This window comes from Bos javanicus, chromosome 14 (assembly GCF_032452875.1).
Source record: "Bos javanicus breed banteng chromosome 14, ARS-OSU_banteng_1.0, whole genome shotgun sequence".
NCBI lineage: Eukaryota > Metazoa > Chordata > Mammalia > Artiodactyla > Bovidae > Bos > Bos javanicus.
The window spans coordinates 63,592,336-63,606,277 of record NC_083881.1 but is presented as its reverse complement, the minus strand read 5'-3'; the positions used below and the strand labels follow the sequence as shown (position 1 = coordinate 63,606,277).

The 13,942-nt window shown below is 46.2% G+C and overlaps 1 long non-coding RNA gene across 3 annotated transcripts in view; it reads right to left on the bottom strand.

Annotated features, from left to right (window-relative positions):
* The window catches only part of LOC133260665 (uncharacterized), a 143,856-nt gene extending 135,244 nt beyond the window's left edge, over positions 1 to 8,612 (bottom strand). For all 3 annotated transcript variants that reach the window (XR_009740922.1, XR_009740924.1, XR_009740923.1), the window contains exons 1-2: positions 8,425 to 8,612; positions 8,013 to 8,182 (exon numbers count right to left, since the gene is read on the bottom strand). This is a non-coding gene — a long non-coding RNA (uncharacterized LOC133260665). The remainder of the gene's footprint in view (positions 1 to 8,012; positions 8,183 to 8,424) is intronic.
* Between the last annotated feature and the right edge of the window lie 5,330 nt (positions 8,613 to 13,942).

The following is a 13,942-nucleotide window of genomic DNA, read 5'->3' as shown; positions in this document are numbered from 1 at the left end:
CACCAACTCCTGGAGTCCACCCAAACCCATGTCCATCGAGTCGGTGATGCCATCCAAACATCTCATACTCTGTCATCCCCTTCTCCTCCTGCCCTCAATCTTTCCCAGCATCAGGGTCTTTACAAATGAGTCAGCTCTGTGCATTAGGTGGCCAAAGTATTGGAGTTTCAGCTTCAAAATCAGTCCTACCAATGAACACCCAGGACTGATTTCTTTTAGAATGGACTGGTTGGATCTCCTTGCAGTCCAAGGGACTCTCAAGTCTTCTCCAACACCACAGTTCAAAAGCATCAGTTCTTTGGCACTTGGCTTTCTTTATAGTCCAACTCTCACATCCATACATGACCACTGGAAAAACCATAGCCTTGACTAGACATACCTTTGTGGACAAAGTAATGTCTCTGCTTTTGAATATGCTATCTAGGTTGGTCATAACTTTCCTTCCAAGGAGTAAGCGTCTGTTAATTTCATGGCTGCAGTCACCATCTGCAGTGATTTTGGAGCCCAGAAAAATAAAGTCAGCCACTGTTTCCACTGTTACCCCATCTATTTTCCATGAAGTGATGGGACTGGATGCCATCATCTTCGTTTTCTGAATGTTGAGCTTTAAGCCAACTTTTTCACTCTTCACTTTAACTTTCATCAAGAGGCTCTTTAGTTCTTCTTCACTTTCCACCATAAGGGTGGTATCATCTGCATATCTGAGGTTATTGATATTTCTCCTGGCAATCTTGATTCCAGCTTGTGCTTCCTCCAGCCCAGCGTTTCTCATGATGTACTCTGCATATAAGTTAAATAAGCAGGGTGACAATATACAGCCTTGACATACTCCTTTTTCTATTTGGAACCAGTCTGTTGTTCCATGTCCAGTTCTGACTGTTGCTTCCTGACCTGCATACAGGCATGTCCAACTCTTTGTATGACCCCATGGACTGTAGCCACCAGGCTCTTCCGTCCATGGGATTTTCCAGGCAAGAATACTGGAATGGGTTGCCATTTCTTCCTCCAAGGGATTTCCCACACCCAGGGATCAAACCTGGGTCTCCTGCATTGCAGGCAGATTTTTTACCAACTGAGCCATCCATTTAATTTCTGTTTTTGAAAATGAAGGAGTGGCTAGAATATGCATGGGTGGCAGTAGCTGAGGCAATGAGAGGGAGTGGTAGAGTGAGACAGAAGTAGATATTTAAGGTGCTGAAGTTTGAACAAAGCTATCAGGGCTGTATTTCTTCCACTTGCCCACTAACTCCTCTTTTCCTTTCTTCTCTGTGTGTGAGGAGGCTGACCCATGTGTATGCCATGGATGATTTCCTTGCCTCTTGGCTTCCGGTTGGGATTTCCAATGGAAAGGCACTAACAGAGACATGAGACCAGCACTTATTTCCCAAGCTCCTTCCCTTTGTCACAGGCTGCATCCTTCTAGCAAAGTCCCCAGCTCCTGTCTGGAGGCTCTGTCCATGTCCAGCAATCCCCTCTGGGCCCCCTCCTCTGTCTAGTGGAGGTAACGTTTCCTGCTTTCCTTACCCCAGGGTACTGCATGACGTCTTGTTAGTTTCTGGGAATTCTACCCGTGACTTTGTAAATTACCCATTTTGGGTGTGCCATCTTTTTCCAGCTAAGATCCTAATACCCAAGTTGTGTGTGTGTGTGTGTTGTGTGTATGTGTGTGCAATATGAAGAGGGGTAATTTTCTTCAAAATTTCTTGTATACAGTCTTTCAAAAAGTCCCACTTTGTTCTGTGTGTATATAGCAGATACGTAGCATATATCTCAGACCACAAATATAGGTACTAAAGAAATAATACTTTCATCATTTTCTATAGCTCCATTTAATTTCTATTTTGCATCTCCATTTCATTGCGGTGGCAACATTTAGGGTCACTTGGTTTGGGACTTAATGCCTCCACCTACTTTTCCCTGGTTTTGTGCCTTAGATGGGGCACTCTCCTGGTGTCGAGGCATTGGCAAGTGGGATGTCATTGGATGTTCCCCCTCAGACACCCCATTGCTCTTTTGTCCTCAATGAACAATTCAAGAATTTCAGTGTTTTCTTCTCCTCTTTCTGTGCTGCCCACAGGCATGCAGGTATTGTTCTGCTATTCCTGTGATATTCTGGGGTATCGGAAACGGGGAGGCTGCCTGAGTCCCGCACATCACATCATAGCCACTGCTTCTCTAGGTCTGGCCAGTCCCTTAGGGCTCAGCCAGGGACATGTGACACATGTCCCACCACTGCTCTCACTCTGTCCTTCCACAATGTAGCTTACTATCTTCCTGGGTCCCAGCCTGTGGTCCAGGCTACAGGGCCTCAGTCGCTGGGACCCACCAATCCCATCCCTAAATTTTTTCCCCTGCAGCTCTCTCTGTTTCTCCTCAATCAAGGAAACATATTTTCTAGTCTGACTGTGGGGAAGCTTTCTCATCATATATTCTCCTCAATATTTCATTTAGTAGTTACTCAATCTGTGTATGTTCACCTATAAGGCCAATTTGATAGTGATAATTATGAAGTTGGTGCAAAACCTAATCACATCAAAGAAAGTTCAGCATCATGACAGGTGAGTATGTAGAGGTGGTTAATAGAGTCATATCTTATATTCTGATTTTTCTCTTTCACACACTGTTCAATTGTGTGCATTTAAAACTTTGGGAAGAACAGGCTTAAAGTAGACTTATGGTGTATATGCTCAGGCACTCAGTCATGTCTGACTCTTTGTGACCCCATGGACTGTGGACCTCCAGGCTCCTCTGTCCATGGAATTATCCAGGCAAGAGTACTGGAGTGGTTTGCCATTTGCTTCTCCAAGGGATCTTCCTGACCCAGGGATGGAACCCATGTCTCCTGTGTCTCCTACATTGGCAGGTGGATTCTTTACCACTAGCGCCACCTGGGAAGCCCCAGACTTATGGTACTTTTTGTTAAAGACAATACCATAATAAAGATGCTCAATACTACTAATTATCAGAGAAATTCAAATCAAAACTGCAATGAGTATCACCTCACACCTCAAGATGGCCATCATCGAAAAGTCTACAAATAATAAATGCTGGAAAGGATGTGAATACAAGTGCGATATGTGGAATCTAAGAAAATGATACAAATGAACTTGTTTACAAAACAGAAACAGATTCACAGACATAGAAAACAAACTTACAGTTATCAAAAGGGAAAGGCTGGGGAGGGATAAATTAGGAATTTGGGATTAAGGAATACATGTGGGGCTGCCCAGGGGGTGCTGTGGTAAAGAACCTGCCTGCCAATGCAGGAGACATAAGAAAGGCTAGTTCAATCCCTAAGTCAGGAAGATCCCCTGGAGAAGGGCATGGCAACCCACTGCAGTATTCCTGCCTGGAGAATCCCATAGAATGAAGAGCCTGGTGGGCTACAGTCCATATGGTTGCACAGAGTCAGACACAACTGAAGTGACTTAGCATGCCAACAGTACTATGTGTACAATAAATAATAAGTACCCATTGTATATCACAGAGAACCCTACTCATTATTTTGTAATAACTCATAATGGAAAAGTATCTGAATATAGTCTGAATCACCTTGATGTACACCTGAAACGTTGCAAATCAACTATATTTCAATTTTTTAAAAAAAGACCATACTGTACTCCTAACAAGTGGAAAACCAGTACATTTCTTCTCTTTGAAAGTAATTTAACCTAAAGTTTCCTAGTTTTGGTACAAATTAGAACTTTTTCAAGTCACTTATTTGGAGGTTTGCTAGGGCTGCAGATACAATTTTCTGCCACTAGATGTCTCTGAGTCTTAAAGTAGCATAGTCATGAGGTTTTTGTCTATTTATACACACGGATCACCTACCTCCCTGTTACAGAGTTTCATAATCCTCTTATGTAATGCAAGGTTGTCAGCTACAGTTAATCATCAGTTAGGAAACAGGCAGGCGGGGGCCTCAAGGGCTCCATGTCCCCAACACAAGGCCGGAAGTGTTGAGAGATGGGTCTGTTCCTCTGTGACCACACAGAACCCCACAACCCTGAAATGTGTCTCTGTGTTGGGCACTGACAGAGAAATTGGGCAGAGGAAATAAAGAGCAGCTGGGGCATGTGACCAGATGGATGACAAGACCAAATCCTCCTTTTTCCTACAGTTTGAAACCAGCAGAGAAGCTAGTGGGCTGAGTAGCATCTCAGCCCTGTGTCTCCCCTGCTTGTAGGCACCTCTTAAAACACTGACACCTGTCACAGCTGAGCCCCCACCCACCCACCCTGGACCCCAACCAGGGAACCCAAGGGTCAGCAAAAGCCCCAGAATGCTCCCCAAATTCTCTAGTACCTTGTCAGGCCATCTCATCAGTCTATTTTCTGTGGTGTTTACATGGTCGCATCTATCAGCCTAGGCAAGTACCCCCAGCCAGTGAGGACCACTCTTCTTCAACTTTGCAGCCCCTACACCCTGTACCCAGCTCTTCTACACAGTAGGTGTACGCAGAGTATCTCTTGAAACCAAAGTGGGATCATGCAGGTGGGAGAAGACTGATGAAATTATTCTTTACTCATGAGATTTTGAATCTTAATAGCTCAAATCCTCCAAAAACAGAAATAGCCTTTAAAGAATGCACCACCCCGTCCCCACCCCAGAGTTACTGGGAGGCTGGTTTAAGCAGCTTTTTAAAGCCTAGAATTTCAGTGTGAGGGTTAAGAGTGTGAACTCTGAAGTAAGATTGGGGTAATCTCAGCTCCAGTATTTTTAGTTTTGGACCTTGTGGCCAGAGACAAGCAATCTCTAGCTCAGTTTGGGCTTCTGTAAAATGGGAATACTAGTAGCACTCATTTCACAGATTTACTGTAAAGACTCCAGAGGTTAATACTCATAGCACAGTTAGCACAGCTCCCGGTAAACAGCAGCTGCTCAGGGGAGGTTATTAGCTAAGGGCCAAAGCAATAATGCCTTCAGTTCAAATATCTTCCAGTAACTTGAGCAGGTTACCTAAATTGTCTTAGGCCTTGGTTTCCTCATTTGTAAAGTGGTGATAATAACACTGCTTGCCCCTTAGGGTTGCTGCTGCTGCTGCTGCTAAGTCGCTTCAGTCATGTCCGACTCCTAGCGACCCCATGGACTGCAGCCTACCAGGCTCCTCCATCCATGGGATTTTCTAGGCAAGAGTACTGGAGTGGGGTGCCATTGCCTTCTCCGCCCATAGGGTTCAGATCAGATCAGATCAGATCAGTAGCTCAGTTGTGTCCGACTCTTTGCGACCCCATGAATCGCAGCACGCCAGGCCTCCCTTCCATCACCAACTCCTGGACTTCACTCAGACTCATGTCCATCGAGTCAGTGATGCCATCCAGCCATCTCATCCTCTGTCGTCCCCTTCTCCTCTTGCCCCCAATCCCTCCCAGCATCAGAGTCTTTTCTAATGAGTCAACTCTTCGCATGAGGTGGCCAAAGTACTGGAGTTTCAGCTTTAGCATCATTCCTTCCAAAGAAACCCCAGGGCTGATCTCCTTCACAATGGACTGGTTGGATCTCCTTGCAGTCCAAGGGACTCTCAAGAGTCTTCTCCAACACCACAGTTCAAAAGCAATTCTTCGGCGCTCAGCCTTTTTCACAGTCCAACTCTCACATGCATACATGACCACAGGAAAAATCATAGCCTTGACTAGACGGACCTTTGTTGGCAAAGAAATGTCTCTGCTTTTGAATATGCTATCCAGGTTGGCCATAACTTTCCTTCCAAGGAGTAAGCGTCTTTTAATTTCATGGCTGCAGTCACCATCTGTAGTGATTTTGGAGCCCAGAAAAATAAAGTCTGACACTGTTTCCACTGTTTTCCCATCTATTTCCCATGAAGTGGTGGGACCGGATGCCATGATCTTCGTTTTCTGAATGTTGAGCTTTAAGCCAACTTTCTCACTCTCCACTTTCACTTTCATCAAGAGGCTTTTGAGTTCCTCTTCACTTTCTGCCATAAGGGTGGTGTCATCTGCATATCTGAGGTTATTGTTATTTCTCCCGGCAATCTTGATTACAGCTTGTGTTTCTTCCAGTCCAGCATTTCTCATGATGTACTCTGCATAGGAGTTAAACAAACAGGGTGACAATATACAGCCTTGATGTACTCCTTTTCCTATTTGGAACCATTCTGTTGTTCCATGTCCAGTTCTAACTCTTGCTTCCTGACCTGCATACACATTTCTCAAGAGGCAGGTCAGGTGGTCTGGTATTCCCATCTCTTTCAGAATTTTCCACAGTTTATTGTGATCCACACAGTCAAAGGCTTTGGCATAGTCAATAAAGCAGAAATAGATGTTTTTCTGGAACTCTCTTGCTTTCTCCATGATCCAGCCAATGTTGGCCCATAGGGTTAGTGTGGGGAATAAGTGGAACAGGAAGCTACCAGCACACCTTAGCTGTGGTCATCAGTACCCTTCAGCACTTACAGCACTAAGTAAATACCCACGGATAGGTGGTCAGGAGACAGGGAATTGGTCATTGCACTAACACAATACTGGCAACTCCCTACCTTTTCCTCAACTCCTTACTTTTGAATAATTTTGTAAAGTATTTCTATACATATTATTTCATTCAGTTTATAAAAGCCCTTCAGCTCACTTTAACCCACAGTTGGGTGGTGATTCGTGAAACATGTGACTCCAGACTAGTGCCTCATCAGGTCCACAGGGGAAAGCCAGGATTGGAGACATCTGGGCAGAGAGAAGGAGGGGAGGGGAGAGAAGTCGGAGTGGCTTGTGAGCTTTATCTAAGCCATTGGTTCCTGTCCTTTTCCAGCTGGTGATGTTGTTCATGGTGTTTTTAGTGACGCAACAAAAGCTATGAATACTCACCCCGAAAATTGGACAAGCTTACATTTCATAGATTTTATGCTACCAGAGCTGCTCTAGATCTTTGCTCAAAACCTATGACCCCACCTTTAGTAGGAATTAACATAAATCTTAAGTTAAAGGGTCCAGATATTATAAAGGAAGCTACAAACAAACAATAATGAGATGGAGACTTTCTTAGCAGTCCAGTGGTTAAGACTCTGTGCTTCCAAAACAGGGGATGCACAGGGTTCCCCAATACCTGGTTGCTGAACTAAGATCCTGAGTGCTACACGGTGTGGCAAAAAAAAAAAAAAAGAAACTAAATGGAACTAGCCAGGACCAAGATGGCAGGAATGTGACCTTCAACAGATGCTGAGTCTCATTATACACTTCATTCATTTTACTTCATTAGTAAATAAATGGCACACCTATTAGTGACCAGGACTGACAGTAAAGACCAAAAGGGATAAAAAGAGGATGACATCCACTGCCTGGAAAGAAGCCTGGTCCCTTTCCCAGTAGACTAATGCACCTGCCTCCCCATCACTAGCCTCATTCCTCCTGCCTTTGTCTTTTTCCAGATGGGCAAGAAGTTGAGCTGTAAACTTAGTTTCTGCTTCTCCTTTCTTTGGCCACCGAATAAAGCTTGTACTGCCTCAATCTTGGTTATTAGCCTACTTAAACCTGAGGCAGAGAGCCTTGGTCAGCCTAGGGCCTGAGCCGGGGCCATAGGATTTAATTCAGTAACATCTACACAGAGTCATAGTGAGATCTGTGACAAGTTATAATTTTGCATCCCCTTCAAATCCATTTTTAACAAATATTTATTTAATATTTATTAGTAGTAGCAGAGAGAAACAAATTTTATATTAATAAACTTACTGCTCCTCTTTGTGCTTGAGTTTAGAATTTACTCGTATACATGCAGTTTTCTGAACTTCTTAAATTCCCTTGAAAGTTAGTGAAATAAATGACTTCTGATGGCCAGCACAACTCTGTGATTTATTCTACCTACTGCAAATGTCTGCTGATTGGTCACCATGCAAAAACACTCAACAGAAAGAACCCCAGTGAGGAATGTTCTGTTTTTTTCTCTGGAGTCTGAGACAAAGGGCGGTTGAAGTTTTTCCAGTCAGGCATCTTTCCGAACCCTCCAGTTCCACTTGGCAACACGTGATAGATGAATAACACCTCAGTACCTGCTGACCTACTCACCTCGTTGTCCGTATTTGGGTTCAGGGCCCAGGTTAAGACACGTGGACCAGACAGCCTGTGTTTAAACACCAAGAAGGTCGTTAGTAGATCTTTGTAGGCACGAATACCTCGCCCATCACCTGAAGTTCATTGTGATGGGAAAATGAAGAGAGGTCAGGAGACTTGAGACTCTGAAAGCCAAAGAGCGAGAAACAATTAGGCGTCCACGGAAGCTCTGAGAGGGACACTTAAGTCAAGTGAGGCTCCCTGTGCCTCCATGATTGTCTGCAAAGCTGACATCCTTGACGGGTCTGAGTGGCTCCCACCTGCCAGCCCGGCCCCTGACTCTGGTTCTGAGTACTGGGTCCGGTCACAGGCTCTTTAAGGCCAAAGTGGGAGAGGCCAAGGGGATTGTGAAGTACAGTATTCTCACCTCAGCTCTATTGGGGTGGCAGTGTCAGGGGCACCGGAAGTAACTCTTAGACTTCCGGCCAGCCAGACTCCATTTCCGGCCTGCAGAGGCGGGCCCTGGGTGGGCCAGCTGGCAGAGCAGGGGGACTTTTCGCGTTAGTTTTCAGAGCCAGGAATCCACGGGTCTAATGTCATGAAGATTTGGTTCATCCCCAAAACACAGGGTGGTGCTTGTCAGCAAGTCTGCACCACAGAGGACGCTTTGTGTAGGCGACTGGCTCAACTGAGGGCCGGGGCCTCTCTGGCGGCTTTTGCTGATGCTGTGCAACTCCGTGCTGGGAGCCAGCGGGCAGGAAAGGCCGGCTTCCAGGCTGCTCCCCCATCCCACCCCCGCTAACCCCGGGCTGGGTTGGCAGCAGCAGTTTAGCAGTGCGTACTGGAAGGGCATCATGCCTCAGAGGACAATGTGGTGTTCTGCAGAGGTGGTTCTCCAAGCGGGGTCCTCCTGGCAGAGGTAGCTGCAGCGACTGGGAACTTGTAAGGAATGCACAGTCACAGGCCTCGGTCGCTTTGGGGGCGGGGCTGGTGGCCTAAACCCTCCAGGGGATTGTGCTATGCACTCAAGTTTGAGGATCACTGGGTCACGCGCTAACCTGCCTTCTCACACCCACTGTGGGGGCTTGGGGGAGGGGGGGTGCAGCTCCTGAGCAGACAAGGATCCAGCCAACCATTCAGGCTTGGGTATCAGCACGGGGAAGCCAGGCCGGAGGCTTCTCTGTGACCTCCTGCACTGCCCACAGCAGCCGCAGGTAGGCCTCAGGAGTGAAGGTTTTGATCCCCGGGAGAGGTCTGGTCCCTGGCTCCTGAGCGGGGCTGAGGGAGCCAGGTGACCCCACACTCAGCCTTCGCCTTTGGGGGCACCAGGGTTCTGTACATATGGGTGAGGCGCTTCAGAGCAGGAGGCCAGGGTTATAAAATGTCAGAAACCAAGGTTGCTACCCCCATCCCTTCTAATGATCTACTTGGTGGTGGTGGTGGTGGTTTAGTCGCTAAGTTGTGTTCGATTCCTGCAACCCCATGGACTGTAGCCCGCCATGCTCTTCTGTCCTTAAGATTTCCCAGGCAAGAATACTGGAGTGGGTTGCCATTTCTTCCTCCAGGGGATCTTCCAACCCAGTGACCAAACCCTTCTCTCCTGTATTTCAGGACTTTTTACAGCTGAGCCACCAGGCAAAAGGCATGGGGAGGTATCTTGCCATTTTGTGTGGGATTCAGGTTCCTTGTTGAAGACCAGGCTGTGCCTAAACATAGAGGCAGCCCATGCTTTCTCCTCCCTGCCAGGGGAATAGCACCCGTGGCAAAGCGGGCTCTGTTAGCTCACGTTTCTACCTCGCAGAGAGAGGCTCAGCATGCAGAGGCATCTCTGGGGCTACCCCAGGCCAGGGATCTCAGTCCTGGGAGCCTGGAGCCTGCAGAGAGACAGGAGGGGCCTTGAAGTGGCCTCCTGAGAGCCCACCTCATCCTTCTGCTGGCATTGCCTGCACTTGAGAAGTGAGGGCACAGGAATCAAGAGAGGACAAAATGCAGATTCTTTGAGCAGTCTATTTCATTTTGACCCTCTATTACTGGAACACACATTCCTTAGTGTACAGAATTCAACAAATTTGTGGGAGAGTCCAAAATAAAAGCACAACCAATCAATACACAACTCCCCACATAAAGCTCTACAGCTCACCAATTTTCACTTTTAAATATCTACTTGGCCAGGGCACAATGCTGCCTTTGCACTGTGGCATAGTGTGCAAACCCTGGAGTCAGACTTCCTGGGTTTATAGCCCAGCTCTCCCACTTACCTGCTGTCTGCCTTAAGCAGCTTACTTAGCCTTTCTATTTTCAGTTTCTCCCTCTGCAAAATGGGAATATTTATAACAATAGCTACTTGTAAGGAGCATTATAACAATTAAATGAGTTAATATACACACAATGTTTAGCACAGTAGTTGGCATATAGTTATATGTGTGCTATATGAGTGTTAAGTAAGATTTCAAAGAAAGCTCTGGTGGCTTTGTGACTAAACTGCTTGGCTTGGCTGAACTACATTTCCCAGAATTCCCTTCCCTGTATATTTTGGTTGGGGTTGGCCAAAAGAGAGATAGGAGTGATTTGAAGGGTGGAAGTGAAGTGGCCACCAATTTGTAACTCAATGTGTACACTCATCTGATGAGTGGGATTCCCTGGTGCTCAGAGGGTAAAGCGTCTGCTTGCAATGTGGGAGACCTGAGTTCAATCTGTGGGTCGGGAAGATCCCCTGGAGAAGGAAATGGCAACCCACTCCAGTATTCTTGCCTGGAGAATCCCATGGATGAAGGAGCCTGGTGGGCTACAGTCCATGGGGTCACAAAGAATCGGACATGACTGAGCGGCTTAACTTTCACTTTCATCTAATCAGCAGCTCCCGCTCCACTTTTAGCCTCTCTAACTCCTGGGGGCCAGGTGTGTGTTTGGCAGACACTCGCATCACAGCAAAGGGTCAAGGTGACAAAAACAGGCACCGGTGTCACTCTGTCCTGCCTGTGGGGCTTAACTCGTGCTTGTGGTTCCACCTTGTCCCTGCTCTTCCCGCTTCACCCCCATCTTCCTTTCCCAACTGCCTGCCCGCAGGACTTCAAGCTGATTCATGAGTTCCAGAAACAGTGAACATGGAAAATAAGAGTGGAAAGTCATCAAATAGCAGAAAATAATTTTCTCAAGCTGAAGGGCATAGATGTTCAGAGTAAAATATTTATAATATTAATATTTATTTGTATGTATGCAAATATACATATATAGTATATACAAATGTATAATAAATATTACATTTGTAACAAGAAATATTTAATGTATAATATACAAGCATATTTATAATATACAAGTAATATACAATTGAAAAGAAAGTACCAAAAAATAAGAGAAAAGAAATAAAGAAAAGAAAAGAAAGGAAAAAAATAACAACTCAGAGAAAGCAGATCTCAATAGCAACAAACATCTGAAAAGATACCCAAAACTCACCAGGGATATGCAGATTAAAGTAATTTTATATCCACCACACTTGAAAAAATGAAAATAGCTGGAACACCTTTGATGACAGTGATGCAGAAAAATTGGGCTTCCCTCATAGCTCAGTCAGTAAAGAATCTCCTTGAAATGCAGGAGACCCGGGTTCAATTCCTGGGTCAGGAAGATCCACTGGAAAAGGAAATGACAACCTACTCCAGTATTCTTCCCTGGAGAATCCCATGGACAGAGGAGGCTGGTGGGCTACAGTTCATGGGGGGACAAGAGTCAGACACGACTGGGTGACTGAACCATGCAGAGCAAAAGGAACTCTCTTGCATTGTTTGTGGAATGGCGAATGGTTATAGGCATTTTGGAAAGCAACCTGACAACATCCATTACAATTTAAAAAAAAAAAAATCAAAGCTTTGACTCAGCAATTTCATTCCTGTGAATCTACCCTATAGAAGCTAAAGCACCCTAGGCTAATGTCCAAGGATGTTTATAGCCACATTATTTGTAATAGAAAAAACCTTGGGAGGCTTGGAGGTGAGAATGGATGAAGCAGAACAAATCCTGGGACATCACTGCTTCACAGGTCAGCCCCTGGGAGCTTGCACCTACCCTTCCTCTAGGCTGCACCCACATCTCTCCATTCCTCTATTCCACCCCCACAGGACAGAGAGGCACAGGTAACTAACTTCTCCAGTTTGTCCCCGTGGCCAGAGGTGGAGGCCTCGCTGCTGCCCTGATCCCTTTCCTTTGTTGGTGTGACAGGAAGGAATGCATAATCTTGCATATCTCTCTCTGACCAGGGCAAGAGCGCTTTCCTTCTACTAAAGCACTTAACTTCTCTTAAGGCAAGACGTAGCCCCTTTTCCTCTTTGAGGTTTTCTCTCCACTGACTCCACATTCTCAGCCATGGTTCCCAATGGTGGTGCAGCAATACAGCCATTAAGTATCCATGCAATAGATCCACATGGTCCTCAGTATGCACCCAACCTATGTCTGTATCCACACACCCACCTGTCCGTCAGAGCTCCCTCAAGTTGGGCTAGGTTGCCTCAACCTGTATCTTTCAAGAACGTGGAAGCTCCGTGGAGGCCAGAACCCTGCCATGGGCACCATCTTGTCATCAGGGTCCAGGTTGGTGTCTGCTGGGGGAGATTTTGATGGATGCAAACCTTTAACACCTGTTCCTGCCCATCCCCTAACGGGGTAGCTTTTGTGATGCAGAACCAGGAGAGAGAGGACAAGCTGGAAGAAAAGGACACAGGTCTTAGCAGAGTGGCTGAGTCAATTTGTAGAACAAAGAGATGAAAAGTAAGAAGCAGAAAAAGAAGAAAAAAGCCACCTGTGCTTGAGTCTTGTTTCAGATGCTGGAGATTCTGGAGGAAGTGTGGGACCATAAGAGCCAGGGAACAGAGGAGCTCAGAGACACATTTGTTATTGTTGTTTAGTCACTAAATCATGTCCGACTCTTCTACAACCCCATGGACTGTAGCTTGCCAGGCTCCTCTGTCCATGGGGATTTTCCAAGCAAGATTACTAGAGTGGGTTGCCATGCCCTCCTCCAGGGGATCATCCCAACCCAGGATTGCTATGGATTATTCCCTTGAGTGTTCCTGAGCCACCCAAGTAAGATCAGAATTTCTTTAAATTACTGTCACAGTCAGAGGATGCTTTTTTGAATGAAACTCCATGTAGGACCAAAACATAAACCTAAGGTGGAGTATTGGACTAACAAGGAGTCAGAAACAAGATTGCCTCCAGGGAGTTTAATGATGAAGCAAGATTGTAATGGCTGCCTACAAACTAGACAGAATCACCCTGAAGGAGAATGACTTGGTTTCAGCTGGGAAGCTAGGAACGAGCTGCCTGAAGGCATTCACACATCCAAGTGAAAAATGTGCAAAATCCGAGCAAGCCCAGTGATGTAAGTGTCTGCAGGTGGGTGCCTTGGCCCACACAGCGAGTTCCCCATCTGTCTGCAGGGGCTGCAGAGCCTGGGAACATCTGCAGTGAGGATCACTAGCTCTCTATCATCTCGGAGCCCATGTCTAGCAGGCAGCTTCCTGGTTTGTAATCTAATTTTCCATGTGCTTGCATCTTCAAGCCTCAAGGGAGAGAAGGTGCCAGCGAGTGCTCACCTGCACCTGATCTGCTTGGTAGCTCTTCTTTTCACCCACTTACTTGTGTTTTTTGTGTGGCAGATACCTGGCATCCACTCAGCCTGGGGTAACTGACAATTGAATTTCTTAACCTGCACATCAGGGGCCAGACTTGGGATATGGGACCAGGCCATGGAGCTGCCACATGCCAGGGACCCATCTGAGGGCCAGTGGCCCTCCCAAGGTAAATCCTTTCTGCCCTAAAAAATCTGCCCACAAGGTCTTCTTTGTGTGCAGTCAAAATGAATACAAAGACAATTTGTATTCTAGTACAGCCCAGAGCTGGGTGCAAGTTCTAGTTTGCTGGTTTCACGAGCTTCAGGAAGTTTTTAAATC